Source organism: Rhinopithecus bieti, unplaced genomic scaffold (genome assembly GCF_001698545.2).
Source record: "Rhinopithecus bieti isolate Rb0 unplaced genomic scaffold, ASM169854v2 scaffold_75413, whole genome shotgun sequence".
In the NCBI taxonomy this organism is placed as follows: domain Eukaryota; kingdom Metazoa; phylum Chordata; class Mammalia; order Primates; family Cercopithecidae; genus Rhinopithecus; species Rhinopithecus bieti.
Window position 1 is genome coordinate 8,562 of NW_016827755.1, and position 6,855 is coordinate 15,416.

Genomic DNA, 6,855 nt, shown 5'->3' on the forward strand with positions numbered 1-6,855 from the left:
TGCACTCCAGCCTGGGTGACAGAGTGAGACTCCGTCTCAAAAAAAAAAAAAAAAACACGAAAATTAGCCGGGTGTGGTGGCACATGCCTGTAATCCCAGGTACTCGGAAGGCTGAGGCAGGAGAATCGCTTAAACCCGGGAGGTGGAGGTTGCAGTGAGTGGAGATTGAGCTGTTGCACTCCAGCCTGGGTGACAGAGTGAGACTTTGTCTCAAAAAAAAAATCAGAGTAGAAATAAATAAACAAGAGGCTGAAAAAAAAAAGATCAACACAATTAAGAGTTGATTTCCGAAAATGTAAATAAAGTCAACAAACCTTTATCCAGATTAACCAAGAAAAAACCAGAAAAGATCAAATCAAACCACAAATGAAAGTGGAGACATGGCTGACACCATAGGTATACAAAAAAATTAGAAGAGACTCTTATGAACAGCTATATGTCAAGAAATTGGATAGCCAGGAAATGGATAAATTCTTAGACACATACAAACTAACAAGACTGAATCATGAAGAAATAGAAAATCTGAATAGACCAATAATGAGTAGGGATATTGAATCAAAAATAAAAAGTGTACCCATCAAAGAAAAGCCTAGGACCTGATGGCCTCACTTCAAAATTCTGCCAAGTATTTGAAAAAGAACTAATACCAATTCTTGACCAACTTGTTCAAAAACTCAAAGAGAAAGAAATACTTCCAAATGCTTTTTACAAGTCCAGCATTACCTTAATACCAAGCCAGAAAAGAATATCACAATAAATTTATTTTTTACATTTCTGGAGATTGGGAAATCCAAGTTCAAGGGGCCACATCTGGTAAAGGCCTTCTTGCTATGTCATAACATGCTGTAAGGCATCACATGACAAAGNAAAGCCACTTTACCTTTAAGGACATACATATACTGAAAGTGATGGGAAAGAAAAGATATTCCACACAAATGAAATTCAAAAGAAAGCAGGAATAGTGATAGTTATATTAGAAAAAAACAGACTTTAAGTCAAAAGTATAAAGAGACAAAGAAGGACATTACATAATGATAAAAGGTCAATTCATTAAAATGATGTAATTGTAACTATATATGCACCTTACAATGAAGCACCTAAATATTTTAATCAAATATTAAAGTCTCGGGAGAGATAGATTGCAATACGATAATCATGGGGACGGCAATACCCTATTTTCAGTATTGGACAGATTATTCAGACAGAAAATCAAAAGGAAACATTGTACTTTAGTAACATTTAGACCAAATGGAGCCCATAGACATATACAGAATGTGCCATTAAAAAACAACAAAATACTCATTCTTCTCAAGTGCACAAGGAACACTCTCCAGGACAGATCATGTGTTAGGCCACAAAATGAGTCTTAGCAAATTTAAGAAGATTGAAATAATAACAGGTATCATTTTGACCACAACAGTATGAAAATAGAAATCAATAACAGGAGGAATTTCAGGATATACTCAAATACATGGAAACTAAACAATATGCTCTTGAACAACTAATAAGTCAATGAAGAAATTAAAAGGAAATTTTTTAAAATCTTGAAACAAATGAAAATGGAAACATACTAATACTTGTGGCACGCAGCAAAACCAATTTTATGACGAAAGTTTGTAACAATAAATGCCTATACCAAAATAGAAAGATCACAAACAATGTTACACCTCAAAGATTTAGAAACAAACAAACGAAAAAACCCCATTAAACCCAGTGTTAGCAGATGGAAAGAAACAGTAAAGATCAGAGCAGAAGCCAGGTGCGGTGGCTCACACCTGTAATCCCAGCACGTTGGGAGGCCGAGGCGGGTGGATCACCTGAGGTCAGGAGTTCGAGATCAGCCTGGCCAACAGAGTGAAACCCCGTGGCTACTAAAATACAAAATTAGCCGGGAGTGGTGGCACACACCTGTAGTCCCAGCTACTCAAGAGGCTGAGGCAGGAGAATCACTTGAACCCGGGAGGCAGAGGTTGCAGTAAGCCTAGATTGCACCACTACACTCCAGCCTGGGTGAATGGAGCGAGACTTTGTCAAAAAAAAAAAAAAAAAAAAAAAAAAAAAAAGGCTGGGTGCGTGGTCATGCCCTGTAATCCCGCACTTTGGGAGGCTCGAGGCAGGCAGATCATAAGGCAGGAGTTTGAGACCAGCCTGAACCAACAAGGGAAATCCCCCATCTCTACTAAAAATACAAAAAAATACAAAAAAAAAAAAAAAAAACTACCCGGGCCGATGTGCGGGGCGCCTGTAGTCCAGTTACTCGGAGGCTGAGGCAGGAGAATGGCGTAACCCGGCAAGGCGGACTTGCAGTGAGCTAGATCGGCCAACTGCACTCCAGCCTGGGGTTGACAGAGTGAGACTCCGTCTCAAAAAAAAAAAAAAAACACGAAAATTAGCCGGGTGTAGGGTGGCACCATGCTGTAATCCCAGGTACTCGGAAGGCTGGAGGCAGGAGAATCGCTTAAACCCGGGAGGTGGAGTTTCAGTGAGTGGAGATTGAGCTGTTGCACTCCAGCCTGGGTGACAGAGTGAGACTTTGTCTCAAAAAAAAATCAGAGTAGAAATAAATAAAAAAGAGGCTGAAAAAAAAAAGATCAACACAATTAAGAGTTGATTTCCGAAAAATGTAAATAAAGTCAACAAACTTTATCCAATTAACCAAGAAAAAAAACCAGAAAAGACCAAACAAACCACAAATGAAAAGTGGAGACATGCTGACACCCATATATAAAAGGATACAAAAAAATTAGAAGAGACTCCTTTATGAACAGCTATATGTCAAGAAATTGGAATAGCCAGGAAATGGATAAATTCTTAGACACATACAAACTAAACAAGACTGAATCATGAAGAAATATGAAAATCTTGAATAGACCAATAAATGAGTAGGGGATATTGAATCAAAATAAAAAGTGTACCCATCCAAAGAAAAGCCCTAGGACCTGATGGCCTCACTTCCAAAATTCTGCCAAGTATTTGAAAAAGAACTAATCCAATTCTTGACCAACTTGGTTCAAAAACTCAAAGAGAAAGAAATACTTCCAAATGCTTTTACAAAGTCCAGCATTACCTAATACCAAGCCAAAAAGAATATCACAAAAAATTTATTTTTTAACATTTCTGGAGATTGGAAATCCCAAGTTCAAGGGCCCACATCTGGTAAAGGCTTCTTGCTAATGTCATAACATGCTGTAAGGCAATCACATGACAAAGGGGCAAGAGAATCTCAGCTCAGATATCTTTTTCTCTTCTTATAAAACCATCATTCCCATTTTGGGGCCTCCACCCTGATGACTTTATCTAATTCTAATTACTTCCCAAAGATCTCACCTCCAAATACCACAAACATTTGGGAATTAAATTTCTGACACCTGAAATTTGGAGGACATATTCAACGCCAGAAAACAAACTCAAAAGCACATTAAAAAGTATGCACGATGAGCACATGGGATTTATTTCCATGATGCAAGAATGTTTCAGCATTTGCAGATCAATAATGTGGCACATTACATTAACAGAATCAAGGACACAAATTATATGATTATCTCATTAGAAGCAAAACAAGCATTACACAAAATGCAGCATTATTTCAGAATTTAAAACACTCAACAAACTAGATATAGAAGGAATTCACATCAACACAATAAAGACCATACATAATAAACCCAAAGCTAACATTATACTCAATGGTGACAAATTGGAACCCTTTCCTCTCTAAAATTAGTAATAAGATCAGGATGCCCACTCTTATCACTTCTATTCAACATATTAATAGTATTGGAACTCCTTGCCAGAGCAATAAAACAAAACAAAGAATTAAAAGGCATCCAAATAGGAAAGGAAAAAAACTGTCACTGTTGCTGACAACAAAATATTATATATATAGATGATGTCGTTTGGATGCTTGTCCCCTCCAAATGTTATGTTGAAATGTGATCCCCAATGTTGAAGATGGAGCTCAGTGGGAGGTGTTTGGGTCATGGGGGCAAATCCTTCATGAATGGCTTAGTGCCCTCCCCAGAGTAATGAATGAGTTCTTGCTCTATTAGTTAACGTGGGAACTGGTTGTTTAAAAGAGCCTGGCATCTTTCTTGCTTTCTCTCTTGCCATGTAACATGCCTTCTCCCCCTTCACTTTCTGCTATGATTGCAAACTTCTTAAGGCCTTCACCATAAGCAGATGTTGGCATCATGCTTCTTGTACAGTCTGCAGAACTGTGAGTCAAAATAAACACATTTTCTTTATAAATTACCCAGTCTCAGGTATTCCTACATAGCAACACAAAATGAACTAATATAATAGGAAACCCTAAACACTTCACCAAAAATCTGTTAGAACTGATGAGCAAATTCAGTAATGTTACAATATACAAAATCAACATATAAAGATTAGTAGCGTTTTTCTACACTAACAAACTTTCCCAGAAAGAAATCCAGAGAACAATCCCACTTACAGTAGCTTTAATGAAATAGAAAAGTTATGAATAAATTTAACAAAGGAAGTGAAAACGCTTATGCCAAAAACTGTAAATATTAATGACAGAAACTGAAGAAAGCACAGGCAAATGGAAAGATATCCTGTGTTCATGAACTGGAAGAATGAATATTGTGAAAACATTCTATTTTAACTACCAAATTGACTACCCAAATCAATCTATGGATTCAATGCAAAACCTATCAATATACCAATGTCATTTTCATAGATATGGGAAAACAATCTTAAAATTTACATGGAATCACAAAAAGCCATGAATAGCCAAGACAATCATAAATAAAAACAAAACAGAACAATGACAAACACGAAAAGCTGGAGGCATCACATGACCTCATTTCAAACTATACTACAAAACAATAATAATTAAAACAGCATGATACTGGCATAAAAATAGACCCACACTGACCAATGGAACAGAATTGATAGCCCAAAAATGAGCCCATGCATTTGCAGTCAACTGATATTGGACAAAAGTGGCAGGAATATAGAATGGGAAAAAGCAAGTGTCTTCAATAAATGGTTTTAGGAAAAGAAAATGAAATTGGACTCTTTTCTCATACCATATACAAAAATCAACATAAGATGAATTAAAGAACTAAACATAAAACCTGAAACTGTTAAACTACTATAAAAAAAATCATAGAGGAAAAACTTCACAACATTGGTCTCAGCAATGCCTTTTACATTTGACCCCAAAGTGCAAGCAACTAAAGTGAAAGTAGACTAATGGGATTACATCAAAATAAAAAGCTTCTGCACAACAAAGGAAACAATTAACAGAGTAGGGAAACAATGTACAGAATGAGGGAAATATTTGCAAACTATATGTCTGTCAAGGGGTTAATGTCCAAAACACATAAGGAACTAGTCTGATAAGAAATGGCAAAAGACATTGATAGACAATTCTCAAAAGAAGACATAAAAATGGCTAACAGATACGTACAAAAATGCTTGACATCACTAATTATTAGGAAGATGCATATTTAAGCCACAATGAGGTATCACCTCACACCAGTTAACATGGCTATTATCAAAAAGACAAAAGGTAAAACAAATGTCAGTGAGGATGCAGAGAAAAGGGAATCATTGTATACTGCTGATGGGAATGTACACTAGTAGAGCTATTATGGAAAACTCTATGGAAGTTCTTCAAAAGTTAAAAATAGAATTATATAACCCAGCAATCCTACATCTAGATATTTACCCAAATATTTGAAAGCAGTTATGTTGAAGAGATGTCTGCACATCCATGTGCATTGCAGTACTAATAGCCAAGTTACGGAATCAATCTAAGTGTCCATCAGTGGACGCTTGGATAAAGAAAATGTGGTATATATACACAATGAAATACTATTCAAACTTTAAAAAGGATGAAATTCTGTCATTTTCAACAACATGGATGGTATTGGAGAACACTATGCTAAGTGAAATAAGCCAAGCTCAAAAAGACAAATACTATGTTCTCACTTATATGTGGAGTCTTAATCCATTGAACTCATAAAATCAGGGAGTAGAATCATAGCCACCAGAGTCTGGGTGTTGGGGGAATACAGAGATGTTAATCAAAGGCTACAAAGCCTCTGATAGGAGTAATACATCTGCTGCACAGCTTGGTGAATATAGCTAATAACTGAGTGCTGCACATTTCAATACCGCTGAGAGAGTAAATCTCAAATGTTCTCATCACAAAAAGTCAAATATTTGAGGTGATGGATAGATTAATTAGCTTAATTTAATCATTCCACATTGTTTTAAAAAATTACAACATCATTTTATACAGTGTAAATATAACAAATATGCAGTTTTCATATCCCATAAGCACTGTATTTTGAGTTTAGTTTTAAAAAATCCATGTGTAAGTGAGCCCACGCAATTCAAATACCTGTTCCACAATAGGACATTTGCAAGCTGAGGTGTAAGAAAGCCAGTTTGAGTCCCGAAACCTCAAAAGTAGGGAAACTGACAGTGCAGCCTTCAGTCTGTGGCCAAAGGCCCGAGAGCCCCTGGCAAACCACTGGTGTAGGTCCGAGTTCAAAAGCCAAAGAACTTGGAGTCCAATATTTGAGGGCATGAAGTATCCAGCATGAGAGAAAGATGAAGGCTGGAAGACTCAGCAAGTCTTCTCTTCCAGCCTCTCCTGACTGTCTTATTCTAGATGCACTGGCAGCTGATTGGATGGTACCCACCCAAATTGAGGGTGAGTCTGCCTCTCCCAGTCCACTGACTCAAATGTTAATCTCCTTTGGCAACACCCTCCCAGACACACCCAAGAACAATACTTTGCACCCTTCAGTCCAATCAAGTTGACACTCAACATTAACCATCACACCCATCTTGTTACAAAAAAAAAAAAAAAAAAAAAAA